Below are 16,779 nucleotides of genomic sequence, written 5' to 3'. Positions count from 1 at the left end.
CGGGGCCACTACCATGGATGGTTCCTGGTGCTCGACCGTACTTGTGGGTGGTCTGGTCGGTCCAGGCCTCGGCTCAGGTGAACTGTCTGTGGACGAGTTGCTCCTTGACCGGACGGCTCGGCGACGATGACTGGATCTTATGCCGGCCACTGGGCACTCGATCTCGCGCACGGCTCCGCAAGCGACCTCTGCCCATGTCTGGTAGACAGTTTCCAAGCGTTGCCGTTGAACCCTCGCCCTAGCTCCATCGCGTCGACGTCTCCTCTTAGCGGCCGCTTGAGGTTGCGCCGTGTCGGGGTTACCGCTGGGCGTTCGGGTGTCGTCGGGGTCCGAAGCATGGAGGTTTCGCCGTTGTAGTTGGGCCCGCGCTCTGGCTGCTTGGCTGGAGGTAATGGGGCTATCGAACAGCGGTTCTTCGGTGGTGACTCCTTCGACCCTTGGTACGGCGATACCCGGTGACGGCAGGTGGTTCCTAGCCATCGTGCGAGGGCTGTCGTAGGGACCTGGTCCATATAGTGCCTGATGGTGGGGTGGTGGGTGACCTGTCGTGGCTGCGTCTCCGTCCATCCGCTCCTATGGGGTGGAGCGGTAGCATCGTCGGAGTCCGAGGGCTCGGATGATTTCGACGGGCGCAGATGGGACCATGACGATGACGTCGCGTCCGGACGCCGGATCTCGGATCCCTGGAACTCATGGAGCTGTGGGGAAAGAAACTTAGTATATCTTAAATACTCGTTGTCCCTATGAGTGCGATTGTCTAAGCTAAACCTAACTCCTTCCTACGTAACTCATTTGTATGCATTATCTTAACAATGTTTTCTAAGTATTTAATAGTAATAATAAACGTCGGTGGTGGAATGATTTGGTGGCCTGTCACTGAGTTCCCCTGGCGGGGAGGGACGTTGCGTAGTCGCGACTACCAGCAAGTGGCCCCATTACTCAGAATGTGGCTTCCTCGATGGCATCAGGTGGCTCGTCGTCGTCGGTGTCGTCGTGATGATATTCTTTTATGTCACTAAGGCCGGCTGTACGTCGCCGTCGACTCCCAGGTACCTGTAATTGTAAGAGATTAGGAGACAGGAACTTATGCACAGTGTATGGTCCGTCGTATTTGGCCGCAAGTTTTGCGGTGAACCGCTCTGAGGCCTTGGATAGCACGTGACGGCGGAGGAGTACTAGTGATCACACGGCGGGTCGCCATTCCCGGCGTCTGAGATTGTAGTGTCGTCTCTGTTCGTTCGATGCTCGCTCGCTGTTGTCCTTGACGATCCGGAACAATTCCCGCATCTGCTCTGCCTTTTCTCCGGGTGGTGGTTGATTCGACGTGTGGTCAGGTGTGTCTTGATCGAATAGGGTTTTGGGTAGTCTAGGTTCCCTCCCTTGCATGATGAAGGCGGGGCTGAACCCTGTTGTGTCCGAAACGCTCGAGTTTATGGCCAACGAAAGATCGGGGAGCAGTTTATCCCAAGTGTTTTGTTCGGCTCCATCCAAGTACAGGGCCAGCATTGTTTTTATGGTCCTGTTCGCCCTCTCTGTTGGGTTTTGTTGGGGCGTGTAGGGAGCCGTGTGTTGAAGTTCCATTCCAAGACTTTTACAGAATGTTTTAAAGACCGACTTGTGAACACGTTGTCACATACGAATGTACGGGGAACTCCAAAGCGGCTTAAAATTCTGTCTCGAAATGATCGCTCTAGATGGGGTGTGGTCGCTTTCCGATGTGGGACTAACTCTACCCACTTAGTGAATGCGTCCAAAAATAACAATAGCATGGTATTTCCGTGGCGAGAACGTGGAGAAGGGCCAATGAAGTCTGCACATATTACGCTGAACGGTTCTTCGACTTGGTGTGTGAACATCCGGCCGGCGGGTTTAAGTTGGCTTACCTTGTATTTTTGGCAAGTGTGACACCGTCGTACATACTTTGTAACTTCCCTGAAAAGTCCTGGCCAGTAATACTTTTGTGTTATGCGTTTGCTGGTTTTCCGTGTGCCCAGGTGTCCGGCTGTTGGGTGATCGTGGCACTCCTGCAAGACCCGTTGGCGGTACTCCTGGCCGACACATAGTTTCCACGAGACTTGATCTTCCTCCTGGGGTGTATTTCCCGTCATTCGGTACAGATGGCCACCTTCGATCCGATAGTCTGGAAATTTTTCAGGTTCTTGAGGTACCTGAAGCGTCATCTTACGTATCCACTTGCACTGGGATGGCTCCACATCGGCTTGTCCAAGGGTTGGCGTGTCCAAGGGTTATCGCGAGAGAGCGTCCGCAACTACGTTAAATTTTCCGTCGATATTGAACGTCGAACTGATATTGTTGAAGCGCCCTCTCGATCGCGAGGCATTCATTCTCAGTTACTGAGTAGTTTTCCTCGGCTCGTGTTAATCGTCGGCTGGCGTAAGCCATGACTCGCTCTACTCCGTCGATGCTATGAAGCAGGACTGCTCCTAACCCGTGATCGCTAGCATCGGTTTGTAATGAGAATTTCTGAGTGAAGTCAGGGCACGCAAGCACTGGGGCTTCAGTGAGTCGGGTCTTCAGTGTTTCGAAAGCTTGTTTTTATTCCGTGTCCCAACTCCAATTCTTGCCTTTTCGGAGGAGTGTGGATATTGGTTCGACAATGGAGGCAAAGTTCGGAACAAAACGGCGATACCATGACGAACATTCGTAGGCGGCTGTAGTTCACGAATCGCGGCGATCTTATCAGTGTGAATCCCTGATTCGCTTATCACGTTGCCCAAATATTTCAGACTCCGTTGGAAAAAGGTACATTTGTCCCGGTTAAGTTTCAGATTGGCTTGCCAAAGTCGCCTAAAGACTTCGAGGGTCGTACTGATGACGATAATGTCGTCTAAATACGCGAATGCCGAAGGTTCTAACTCCAGACCTATGACACTATCGAGGGCTCTTTGGAACGTCGCGGGGGCCCAATGTAACCCGAATGGCATCACCTTCCAATGAAAGAGGCCTCGTCCCGGCACAGTAAAGGCGGTGTATTCCCGACTGGCGGGTGCGACCGGGATTTGCCAGTATCCACTCTTAAGATCGAGCGTTGAGATACACCGAGCGTTTCGTAAACGTTCCAGAACGTGGTGGATTCTGGGTAGTGGGAACGCATCGGGTATGGAACGCGCATTCAACTGCCGATGGTCCACGCACATACGGATATCACCTGTCTTCTTGCCGACCAGCACTATGGGCGCGCTATCGGGGCTCTTTGATGGTTCGATCCGTCCATCACGCAATAGCTCGTCCACCTGTTTATTGATAACTGCTTGCATCGCTGGATTTTTCGGGTAATATCGCTGTTTGATGGGCTTATAATGATGTTCCGCGATATTAGATATACCCTTCAGATGGTCGAACTTGTCTAGCTCGGTCTGCAGAACAGCACTCACCCTCGGATCCATAGATTCCGGCGCCGTTGTCAAGCTCGGGTTGGTGTCGATGATGGCCAGACTTTTCTCGCATCGGAAGTCTATCGAAGACGATAGGTCAGGCCTAGATTCGTGTACGCCTTCCACGACTGGATCCCGAAATCGAACTCTTCTGGTCGATAGAGGTGGCCCGGACCTTGCCAGTAAGGGTTACGCTGCTGAGCCGTCTGGTTTCCTCTGGGCAAGGCCGAAATCCAACTAGGTTGGGCCTTCCTTGCTGTCATCTTCTCGTGGCGGTTTCGGGTTCGTCTAGTGCGATTCGGTCGTCTAGGGTTTACTGTGGGGGTCTCCGTTGGGTCCTCGTTGATCCTGGATATTTCAGGAGTAGCAGCCACGCACTTCTCGTTCGGTGCGTTGTCCCTCGCTGGAATTTCCATGGTTTCCTCGTTGCTTCGCAAGATTCCAGGTGGGGCAGCCACGCACTCCTCGTTCAGTGCGTTGTCCGTCGCTGGACTTTCCAGGGTTTCCTTGTTGCCTCGCGAGATTCCAAGAAGAGCAGCCACGTACTCCTCGTTCGGTGCATTGTCCCTCGCTGGACTTTCCAGGCTTTCCTCGTTGCCTCGCAAGATTCCAGGAGGAGCAGCCAAGCACTTCTCGTTCGGTGCGTTGTCCCTCGCTGGAATTTCCATGGTTTCCTCGTTGCCTCGCAAGATTCCAGGAGGGGCAGCCACGCACTCTTCGTTCGGTGCGTTGTCCCTCGCTGGACTTTCCATGGTTTCCTCGTTGCCTCGCCGATCGCTGGTTAGTTCAGCCCTCGAGTCCAGTTGCAATAATTCTCCCCCGCAGCTAATGGTGGCCTTGATGCCGCAAAGGAAATTGATTCCTAGCAGGAGATCATCTAGTACCGTGGGCATCACTAGCAAGAATAGCCTTACTTGTTGGAGACCCAGGTGGATGGTTACTACCAGGCCCCTCATAAGGTCACGGTGGGATCCATCGGCCAATCGGATCCGGGTGCGAATCTCTCGCCAATCTCTTCCACGACCGATCTCCGCTGCTCATTGTTCGCTAATGAAGCTCAGTGTGGCTCCCGTATCCAGGGTGGCCTTAAACGGTTTCCCTTTGATGCGGACCTGTGCCTGGATCCGGCCCTGCTCTAACTTTAATGCTTGACTTACTGGTTTGGGGAATTGGGTTCCTCGGGCGATCGCCCGTTGGAAATGGCCCGTTGCCGTTCCCCGCATCTCCGGCAACTTCCAGGCGTTAAGGCACGTCTGCCACAGTCCCAGCAGAATAAAATTTCGGGTTGATGGCACTCCCATTGAAATGGCCGTTTTCCCAGTCGTACGTCTTTCTGCACGTTGATCGAGCCTTCCCAGTTCCGGCAAGTGGCCCACGCTGTATTTCGGGGCTCTCCTTGAGTTTCTCGATGTGAGGGGTTAAATCCCTGAATACTTGTTTAATTCCCCTCTCCTCGGCTCTTTATGACCTCGAAGTTGACTACGAGCTGTGTCAGTTCAGGTAATGTTCGAAAATCCTGACGCCGAGTGTACAGTTGGTACACAGGCAACATATTTTCCTACACGCGTTCAAGTTCTTGCGCCATGGTGTATCCTACCCGCTGCATGAGTATGCGAAGATCGAATCAGAACAGCTCACTTGAAGGCTGCGTATGTGTCCGATCTGGTCTTCCTCTTTGGAAGTATCGCGGCAGTAAGAAAAACTCAAGGAACTCCTTCTTAAAAGTATCCCATGTTGTGCCCTGCAGTCTGCTCGTACGAAACCAGCTCTCCGCCTTTCCGGCTAGTAGCACCGGCATCGCTTGGGGTAGCGTCCGCAGGTCGACTTGATACGTGGCTGCCGTTTCTTCGATATGCTCCATAAATCGTAGTGGGTCGCCGGACCCGTCAAAAGTAAGCCCCCATCGGGCCATCTTGTCCCCCAATGTGGCGCAGGAAGTGACCTCAGGTCGCGCCTGTGCCCCACGACGTTCGTCGGTACGTAGTAGCGTGGTTAAATTAGGGGCAGAAGTGGTCCGTGGTAACTTGAGAGAGTTGCTCCCACAGTCGCCAGGTCCTTTTTCGTTCGGGTGGTCGACCACGATAGAAAGGGGCGACTTTTGGTCAGGAGTAACGGCGTTCCCGTACACCGTTTCCATTTTTGCCAACTGTGTCTGTGTTTTCGGTGACAGATCCTCTCGCCTCGAAAACTCGGCGAGTCGTTGGTGCAACTTTTCGACAGTTCCAATGCTATTTAACCCGAACGCGGCGGTCAAGATGCACTTGACTCCCATTAAGGGTCTACACGGAACTCTTGTCACACGACTTTCTTGGTTTACGTTCTCGGTGGTACTAAGAATTCTTTTGAAATTGTTTCGATGGTCACGGTCTACGACGCTGATTATTGTTCAGAATCCCTGCAGCGAATGTCAAATTAATTGGGATTTATCTGCGCGGTGCACGTGGTTCGCGATTTTAGTAGACGGGGTTTGTACACTACTCGCTTGATTTGTTCACTTGACGATGATAAAATCTTGTTGGTCTTGAACGATGTTGACTGCTTGAGTTCTCACGACCGACTGTGTTTATTACGATGAGTCCCGCTGTTATATACCCAATGGCAGAGCGATCACGTTGCCCTCGTCGGCTTTGTTCGGGTCGGCCTAACGCACGTGGGTCCCTTCTTACTATGGGTATATTAAGAGCGTGCGATCTCAGAGGTTAGTTAGGGCTATCTTCGACACGAATGTTAACAAGTTTATATATATATATTTTTTTTCAATAAAATTTCTCTCAGTGTATTCATTAATATATATTTATTTCTCTGCCGTTCTTACAAATTTTACACCTTCCCAATGACCCCTTGACAAAATTTTCCAACACCCAATGGTGGAAAACAAAATGATCTAGTGGTTCTTTAAGCCACGATGGTTGGAATTTTCCCCAACGAGTCCCTGCTCGGGCGCCAACCTGTAAAGATGCTTTTTGCTAGGGTCGGCGTCTCAGTCCGCCCAGGATCCTCATCAGATAAAATTTGTTATCTTTGAGACAGTTGAGAGACGGGTATCACTATGTTTTCTTTGGTAAATTTTTACTCGGGTCACCGAGTCGTGTACAAAACGCTGTGGACCGGCCTGGACATGCACCGGCGGCCACATAGCGAATGACACTACAGAGAATTATGAAAAGCTCTGAAATATAAAATGTCTGGGGAGATATAGACAGCGTAATTGTACGAAAACCTTAACGAACATGCTGGAACACAAACAACAAAAGCTATTTAATGCGAACAGGCCAATACTCGCAGAGGGCACTGTCGTATCTAACCCTGCTAAGAAAACCCTCTACGAAAACGCCCGGAATACTCGCAGACGGCATAATCGGAGGTAACAATAGTGGCCCTAATTATTGCGAACAGGCCCGGAATACTCGCAGACGGCACTGTCGCAGCTAACCCTGCTGGGAAAACCCTTACGAAAATGCCCGGAATACTCGCAGACGGCATAATCGGAGGTAACACTGGTGGCCCTAATTATTGCGAACAGGCCCGGAATACTCGCAGACGGCACTGTCGCAGCTAACCCTGCTGAGAAAAACCTCTACGAAAACGCCCGGAATACTCGCAGACGGCATAATCGGAGGTAACACTGGCTGCACAAAGTATTTTAGCGTTTTGATTTTGAGTTACTCTAGTTTTATTTCAATGGGTTCCTTTTCTAAGCCCTGTCTGTCCCTGTCGCACTCATTATGCTCACCCTGCTTGCCGAAGCCAGTGTCCTGGTGTTTTGGTTCTGCGTTCTTTTTTCTCCTTCGCCACGTGCCTCGAGGACTTGCGTTTTCTTGGGTTCCAATCTTCTCGTGCGCCACAATTTTACCTCACGCGCGTCGTTCCCGCTTCAAGTCTCTGATCACAGTGTGGCCGTTGCTCTCTTTTCTAGAAAACCTTTCCTGTGGGATTTCGTCGTGGTGGCTTCCTTTGGTATTTTCTATGGCGTGATCATGGTTTGTGTACTGACTTCGGCGGGGAAACTTGACTATTCTCCTAGCATATTCGATAGTTTTGGCGGCCACTTAGGGCTAATTGAAATTTATAAACTTCATCATTAATGTTTTCTTAACCTACTGCTTAAACTTAGATCTAACAATTAAATTCCTTAGGGCTAATTTAAATTATCAACTTCATAATTAATGTCTCTTAACCTATTGCTTTAACTTAGATCTAACAAAATCATAAAAATTATATTTAAAAAGTTAAAAAAATGTGATTCTTCACACAAGAAAGGAAAGCTAACTTCGGGCGGAGCCGAAGTTGATATACCCTTGCAGAATATTCATATGATGCATTCTTAATACTCATAAAAAGTCCCAACTTTAAAAACACCAAAGTTATGACATCGTTCAGTTATATGGCAGCTATAAGATATAGTCGGCCGATCCTTATGAAATTTGGTAGGTCGGATTGATTGGCCAAAAATAAAACCCATAGAAAATCCCAACTTCCTAACTTTAAAAACACTAAAGTTATGGCTTTTTCGATCGTTCAGTTATATGGCAGCTATATGATATAGTCGCCCGATCCGGCGACTTATATACTACCTGCAATAGAAAGACAACTTTTGGGAAAGTTTCAAGCAGATAGCTTTAAAACTGAGGGACTAGTTTGCGTAGAAACGGACGGACGGACAGACGGACAGACGGACATGGCTAGATCGACTCTCCTGGTGATGCTGATCAAGAATATATATACTTTATAGGGTCGGAAATGTCTCCTTCACTGCGTTGCAATTTTTTGACTTTTGACGAAAATTATAATACCCTCTGCAAGGGTATAAAAATAGGGCATCTTTACTTCATAAATCAAGGCCGTGAGAAATGAGACTCTAAAAGCTTATGGGTGTTGTAGGGGAGCATTGTCGTGATCTTGTACATTAGACCTTCTAGCCAAACTCTATCAAATGCTTGAGAGACGTCTAAAAATATGGCAGTACAGTACTCTCGTTTTTCGAACGCGTTCCGAATTTCTGATGTTATCCGGTTGACCTGCTCAATTGTTCCGTGCTTTTCACGAAACCTAAATTGATGTGACGGAATTCCTTCCTGGGTTCTTAGGTATGTGTTTATCCGAGTCAATACGCATTTTTCAAAGAGTTTAGATAAGCATGAGAGTAGGCTTATAGGTCTATACGACGTGGGAATTGTGTGGTCTTTTCCTGGCTTTGCTATCATTATTATAATCGACTTTTTCCATCTCACTGGAAAGTGGCCAAGTTTTGCGATGGCAAACGTCGCATTATGGGAGCTCAATGATCATTTTGGGAGCTATGAGGTCGCAGCTCGGGGTTTTTTCGGATTCAGCTGATTTTTGATGATGTTAACGATTTCGTTTGGGCGAAACTCAATTGGCTTAAGTTGAAGCTGAGGCTCATATGGTAAAGTCGGCAAAGTGAACGCACTAGTGGCAGGATTTGGTTGGAAGACATTTTTAAGGTGGTTGGCAAACGTGCTGGCTCTGTCTGTATCGCTGCGCGCCCAGCCGCCTGTGGGATTTTTAATAGGCATCACGGTTACTTTCGGTGAGCTTAGAGTTGGGTGAGCTCTCCATAGTGAGTGTTTTGTACTAGATGTTGACAATTGCTCTATGTAGCGTCGGTGGACATGTGCTTCTTCTTGCTGTAAAGCTTTTGTGAGTTGACGTGAGGCATATTTTATGCTTTGTCTAGGAGATGGCGATCTGTGGAGTTGCCACTCTCGACGTAAGCGTCGCTTTTCGAGAACTAGCTGTTCTATTTGTAGATTTGTCTTCTTTTGGTTACTTTATGTAATTGTAGTTTGGGGTGTTGAAACTCGAGCTGCAGAGACGAGTACAGACTCCAGTGTATTAACAAATCTGTCTTCGTTGGCTTCATCGTTGAGATGAGGACTTAGCTCAATGTGTGAGCTAATGTATTTCTTGTACTTAACCCAATTGGTTTTCTGAGATGTCAATTTAAACGATTGCTCCAATGCGCCTGGATGTCGAGAGGCATTCGGCGCTTATCAGATTTTTAGGAATGTTTTTGGTAATTGCAAAGTATATTAAATCGGGTAGTTTCCTTGGGTCTGCCGGCCAGTATGTTGGTCTTCCAAGAGAAACATAGTCCAGCTTGTTCTTGGCTTTTATAACTGCATTATAGAGCTGTTTTCCTTTTGGAGTCACGAGCTTTGCGTTGTAGTCCCCTGCTGTTGTGAAGTGGTCTCCTAGTGAGTTGAAAAACTGCATAAACTCATCTTCAGCTATGGTGAAGCGAGGGGGGCAGTATACGGCGGCTAGTGTAAGTTGGTTGCCAGTATTTGTTTGTATATTTATAGATGTGGCCTGTAGGTAATTTTTAGCAAATTTGTTATGATAGTGGTGCTTAATACGGCTTCCGATTAGAATTCCAGTCCCACCATGTGCTTTACCATCTGGATGATTTGTTCCGTAAAATGAATAACCTCGTAGTTGAAAATTGTTTTTGTTTGTAAGGTGTGTTTCTGAAAGCAGCATTACGTCGATATGGTTGTCGAGTAGGAATTGAGCTAACTCAAGTTTATGCTGTGAGACGCCGTTAGCGTTCCACGTAGATATCCTTAGGGAAGTCATTATTTGGATTGTTGTGAAACCAGCATTTGAATCAATAGATTTTGGTTTCGCATTAAATCTTGCATAGTTGTGCGCATAAACGACATAAACTCCGTAAAGCTGTGCTGCAGGCTGTATATCATATCTTCGAAGTTGCTTTTTGACTGCTCCGGGAATTGTTGCTGCTGAGCCGTGTTCGGTTCTTGGTATGCTGATTGCAGAAATAAACTTTTTGAGACAGGGTTAGCCAGTCCTGATTTTAAAGCGCTTGCGTAAGTCACATTTTTATCAGAGTTTAAGGGTCCTAGTGAGGATCTGGCTGCAGTCGAGAAGAAGACTTCAGGGTTTGATCTGGAAGCTGTCATCTGTTTATTTTGGGTACGGGCGGCAGTTCCTCTCTGGTGGATGCGACTTTTCAGCTACTTATAAACAGGGCAGCCTCTGTAGTTAGCAGTGTGATTGCCACCGCAGTTGCCGCACTTTTTCGAGTTGCAGTCACCTTTGCTCGCTGGGCAGTGTGCAGAGTCATGAAGATCTCCACAAACTACACACACCGGGCGCAGTTTACAGTATGACCTTGTATGGCCATATTCTTGGCAGTTCGCACATTGTACCGGGCCATTGCGTTTGTGCGGTTCCTCAACTGTAATTCTGCGGTGCATCAGGAACTGAAGATTATAAATGGGGTGCAATTCGTATTTATATATGTATATATTTCTTTAGGGGCTTATTTTCTGGTTCAAGCTCAACCTTAAAGAGTGGCTGCGGCTTTCTATCCCTGTGAAGGATGTTGAAGACTGTCTTAGCGTTAAATCCCTTCTCTTGAAGCGCCTTTGTTATCTCTGCAGGCGTTACGTCGGACTGTATGCCCTTAAGTACGACTTGCAGGCCCTTGCTACTTTTTGGCTGATACGTGTAAAAGTTCTTTTTATTCTCGGAAAGATATTTCGATAATACTCTGTAATTATCTTCAGACTTCATTTGAACCTTTGTTTCCTGGATGTTGCCCTTTACTAGAGGTATTATGTGGAAGTAATCCTTTCCAATAAGCTCGATAATTTTGTTGACAAGAACATTGGAACTTTTTTCTCGAATTTAAATAGGCGGAGGTTTTGGCTTCCTTTTCTCGACTTCAGTGGATTCGGCCGCCTCAACGTCATAGGCGTCTTCCAAGATTTTAAATCGGTTTGAGTTCGTGGGCGTTTCTATTCCAGCTAGGCTAGCATTGTTACGGGTTATTTTGCGTTGAGAATTTAAAGGGCTCAGCTTCCTTTTGATTTGGATATAGCGATCCATACCAGTCTGCACAGCCGGCTTAGCACAGAAATAGCATGAAGTATTGGACACATAAAAGTAGTTGACTTAAAAAATATGATTCGAAACGAAAAAGTGATTGGCATAAAACTAAATTTTAACGAGAACATGAAAAACTGTGAAATTTGCATTCAGGGGAAGCAATCAAAAAAACCATTCACAAAGTCGGACTTAAAATCTAGTGATCTACTAGAGTTAGTACGCTTAGACGTTTGTGGACCAAAACGGGTCAAGTCGCACTGAAGTTCCAGATACTTCGTAACATTTATCGAAGATAAAACCAGGTGGTGCGAAATATATTTTCTAAAACAGAAAAGCGAAGTCAAAGAAAAGTTCAAGGAGTATATGCACCTCGTCGAAAATCAAGGTGGCAAAAAAACCAAAAACGCTGCGTATAGACAATGGAAAATAATACGTGAATAACAAGTTTTCTATTTTTCTCAATCTGGTAGATCGACCTACAAACGCGGAAATCATTAAGACGAAGTGGGTTCTGCGAACAAAACGACACGCTAATGGTCAAATTAAAAGGCGTAAGGAAAGACTTGTCGCCAAGGGATTTGCAAATCCAACATTTGGATTTCATCAGCGCATACCTCAATGCGAAATAACCGAAGATGTCTACGTAGAAATACCAAAAGAATTTGAAGCGATCCTAAGTAACGACGACCTTAAAAAGTATACTTCAAATAAAGTCTGCAAAATACGCAAGGCGCTGTATGGTCTCAAACAGTCTGAAAGGCAATGGTATCGAAAGCTTGACGAAAAGCTACAGAGCTTGGGACTACAGCCGCTAAGTTCTGATCCTTGTGTGTACTTCATAAAAAAAAACGACATGCTCGTTATCGTATTAATTTACGTGGACGACTTAAAGGTGGCATGACGAGAGGGCACTTACAGCATTAAAATCAGAACTTTCAGGCCTGTTCGATATGAGGGATATGGGACTGCTGAAGTATTGCCTTGGAATCGAAATCGAAAATTGCCTTGACGAAATCAAAATGCATCAGCGGTGTTATGCAAAAGAGGTCATTAAACGGTTTGGCATGGAAAACTCCAATACGGTGTCAACGCCATTGGCCGCATATGACGTCGATCAAGAAGGGTCTCCTGAAATCAAGGACCTACTGTATCAAAGTCTTATAGGCTTATTGATGTATCTGGCAGTATGCACTAGGCCAGACATTTCTTATTCAGTAAGTTTACTAAGCCAATTTAACAGTAACATAACGCAACAGCATTGGACAGCAGCAAAGAGGGTCCTCCAGAATCTTAAGGCGAGTGAGAAAAGTGGACTCACATTCAAGAAGACAGGCAAGGATCTTTTCGGCTATGCGGATGCCGATTGGAGATTAATCATCGACGACTGACTATCATTCACAGGCTTTGCATTTATATTTCTCCCAGCAGTAAGCTGGGAGTCCAGGAAACAGCGCACAGTGGCACTCTCAAAGACCGAAGCCGAGTACATGGCCATATCCGATTCTGCTAAGGAAGCCGTTAATCTAAAGTTGATCCTGAAGAAAACTTTAGGTACGCAGGACGTTGTCGTAATTTTTAACGACAATGAAGGCGCAGGGGACCTGACCCGAAATCCAGTATTCCACAACCAACAAAGCATGTGGATATTCGTCACCAGTTCATAAGAGAGCTGGTGGAAAACAATGAAGTCATCATAGAATACATCCCGACTGAGAAGATGCGTGCCGATGTAGTGACAAAAGGTTTATCGACCTCAAAACACAACGAATGTATAATTAGATTGGGTATGACGACAATGTAAAATATGAGAATTGTTCAACATAAATTTGAGGGAAAGTGTTTAAATATGCCAAATTTAAGTATATTGTAGTATGCGCACATATCGGGTACATACTGTACATTAAAAGCGTTAAATTATAAATACACAAAAGTTCAACGGCAAGCACATTTTCAAGTGCATTGGTAACATGATCACCCCAGCAGACAACTGTCGCTGTGTTGGCATGTTACACACAGGCCGACTTACTTGAATATGATTTATATGTCGCGCACGCTGCATACCCCTGTTTGCTTAAACAGCGAATATTAATATATTCGCATACAACTAATGGGCAAGAAGAACTATAAGAATATTGGCATCTCAAATGCCCATTCAGCACAAGCCACCTTAAGGGGCTGTGCTTTGATTTATTTGGTTGCCAGCGTGGTGAATATATGTAGAACACCACGGTCAACATATTTCCCCGCTGCTACAAAATGCCCAGCAAAGACACTTAAGCTTAAGCAATTGACATTGAGAATTGGCGATTAATAAAGAGAAGACCTGTTGGTCCATAAAACTAAAATAAAAACGACTTATTGATGATTGAGGACTTTTGAACGATCTACATGGCGACCGTGACATCGAAGGACAGCAAAGGATCCGTGGACCATGGAAAAATTATCTGAGTGAGTAGAGATGGAGTTATGACCAAACGAGGGGGCGTAAAAAACAAGGTAACAAAAAGAATAGCTCACATAAAGAGGCTATTATTTAAAAACCAACCGCCACCCCAATGGGCAACAGCCCAAAAGTTATAAGAAGAAATTGATTTTCTAAATTCAAGCCTTAAAAAATCAAAGCCAATAACTCCAGCTCACTCAGCAATTATAAACTTGTGCAAAGAAAAAAAAATAACACCTCCTCCTCCCACAAAGAAAATACCACAAATGATCAAGGAGTGTCCCAAGGCCAGGGACATCTGCAGCTGAGACAACGAGTATGAGGGGCAGGTCGCCCCTTATGCCAGCGAAGGAGCATCAGCGAGCCAACCGGCGACGACCAGCTTATGCAGACAAGGACGAAAACATCCGGAAACCAGAAATAAACACAAAAATAATTAATAAAAGATAAAAACTTTTATATGTATAAGACAAAAATTGTAAAATTCAGCGGAATCTTCTCTGCCCGATTATAAGTGTAGCCCGTAAAGCTATACGAAACCATAGGCAGGAAAATTGTAAAATTAAACTAAAAAAACAAAAAAAACACTTAAGAAAATTTGATTAGATTTTTTTATGAGTTAATGAATTTCAATAATAGTATAAGTAAGACATTTTATATTGATGATAGGAAGCCATACATAAATGGCATAAGATTTAAAATAAAAGAATTGAAAAGAATACCCAAAATGGGTTTAATTGATACAAAAACTGTTGATTCCACGGCAAATGTAATAAATAAAATAGAATCAGAAAAAATTGATATGGAAACTGTAACTATACTGTTAATAATAATCGTCGTTATATTGTCAGCAAATCTTTTTATGAAAGTATACAAGTTGCACAACAAATGCTTGCGAAAAAGATTCCAAAGTCAAGCCAACGACTTGGACAAAATTTAAAAAAAACAAGAGAGAACGCTATAGTTGGGTGCCCCGACTATCAGATACCCGTTACTCAGGTAAAGGGAGTGCGAGGGAGATGGAGATAGAAACTTTGATCACGCATAACTTTTTAACGAATGGTCCGATTTGAAAAATTTCTTCTACATTTCGATAGGTATTGATAAACACAATAAAACTGCATTTGTACTTTTCCGAAATATTTAAATTTTTAAAATCGTATATACGCGATTGTGGGCGTTAAAGGGGGCGTGGCACCTTTTTGAAACAAACTTGCGCTGCGTAGGAACTCCTAGAATCTGCGTGCAAAATGCCAATCTTCTAGCTTTTATAGTTTCCGAGATCTCAGCGTTCATACGGACAGACAGACAGACAGACGGACAGACAGACGGACAGACAGACGGACAGACAGACGGACAGACGGACATGGCTAGATCGACTCGGCTAGTGATCCTGAACAAGAATATATATACTTTATAGGGTCGGAAACGCTTCCTTCTACCTGTTACATACTTTTGCACGAATACAATATACCCTTTTACTCTACGAGTAACGGGTATAAAAAGCTGCTCTATATAATTATGATTATTATTAAAAGTAACCAAAATTGAAAAAGAAAATAAATAAAGTATATATATGAAATAAAAAAAAAAACAAAAAGAATCACTACTTTACAAGTTATTAGACAAGTTTATGATAGGGATGCCTATTTTACCGAAAGAATTCAGCAATTAGTCTCAACGACTCCAATAAGCATTTATGAGTTAGAACTATTATATTTAGAAACCTTCAATTTAGACTTCTCTCCCCTAATACCTTGCACTCAAACACAAAAGGCCATAGTATTGTCCACTATTCCCGGTATTCAGGTAAAATCAATTCTAAGCGATCACCTAATACTAGGCAAAAACCTTTCAATGATAGCCTTTAAAAAGTAATAAAAACAAATAATGGAATGGGAAGAATTAAAAAGAAGATTAAATGAACAAATAATATAAATTTATATTTGATAAATCATACAAATCTTTGGCACAAAATAGGCCAATTCAGAAAAATACGGTAAATAAACATGCCGAAATATTAGTATCTTGCTTTAACAATGCACGTTCACTAACATATGAGCACAAAGAAAAATTAGAAAAAGCTCACTGGACACAAGTATCAAAATTTTTGATCAAACTACGATCAAATTTGATCTTAATAAAAGAAAAGTATAGTTTGGAAATAACAGTTCCAACTATCCTTAATACCCCCCTAACCATAAAAATAGACACTGAACCGGAAGATTTTGATTCCGAAAGCGAGGAAATGAAGGCAGAAGATATAAACGATCTTACCATTCCCGCTGTTTTAATTCAATCTGAATTACCAGGTCAATAAAATAACGATTCTGATTCAGACAACGGCATATTAGAAAATAATCATTCCACAATGCCTTACGAAGCGGCCGCCCAAAGGGCGTACATTAAAGATATTTCGAATGCAGTGCCAGAATTCGATGGGAAGAAAATTCATCTCCAACGATTCATCACGGCAATAAAATTGGTCAACATGACAAAAGGGCCATATGAAGAAATAGCCATAGATGTAATTAAATCCAAAATAATTGGTTAAACTCTCTATAAGGTACAAAATGAACGCACAATCGATGCTATTATTAATAAACTACAAAGCACAATTGTTGGCGAAACCGCAGAGGCAATTAAAGCTAAAATGGCAAATATTTACCAAAAAGGAAAAACTGCAACTCAGTTCACAAACGAACCTGATAACTTGCGTAAACTGCGAGAAGCATCATATATCGATGAAGGATTAAATTCTGAACATGCTGACAAATTCAGCACAAAAGAAGCTATATCCACTTTGATAAAGAATTGCGAAAGCAGAAAAACAAAAACAATTTTGGAAGCTAGCTCAATTAATAATATGAATGACGCTATAACAAAATACATACACTGCAGCAATCAACAAACAAATAACTACAGAGTAATGTATACAAATAACCGAGGTAGTTATTATAGAGGCAATGGCAGAGGAAACTATCGAGGTAATTTCACACGTGGAAGAAATAACTTCTACCAGGGAAATTATCGCAGCAGAGGCCAATATTACCAGCATAATAATAA

This window comes from Drosophila rhopaloa, unplaced genomic scaffold, assembly GCF_018152115.1.
Source record: "Drosophila rhopaloa isolate 14029-0021.01 unplaced genomic scaffold, ASM1815211v1 contig_218, whole genome shotgun sequence".
Classification (NCBI taxonomy): domain Eukaryota; kingdom Metazoa; phylum Arthropoda; class Insecta; order Diptera; family Drosophilidae; genus Drosophila; species Drosophila rhopaloa.
Note: the sequence above shows the minus strand (reverse complement) of the source record.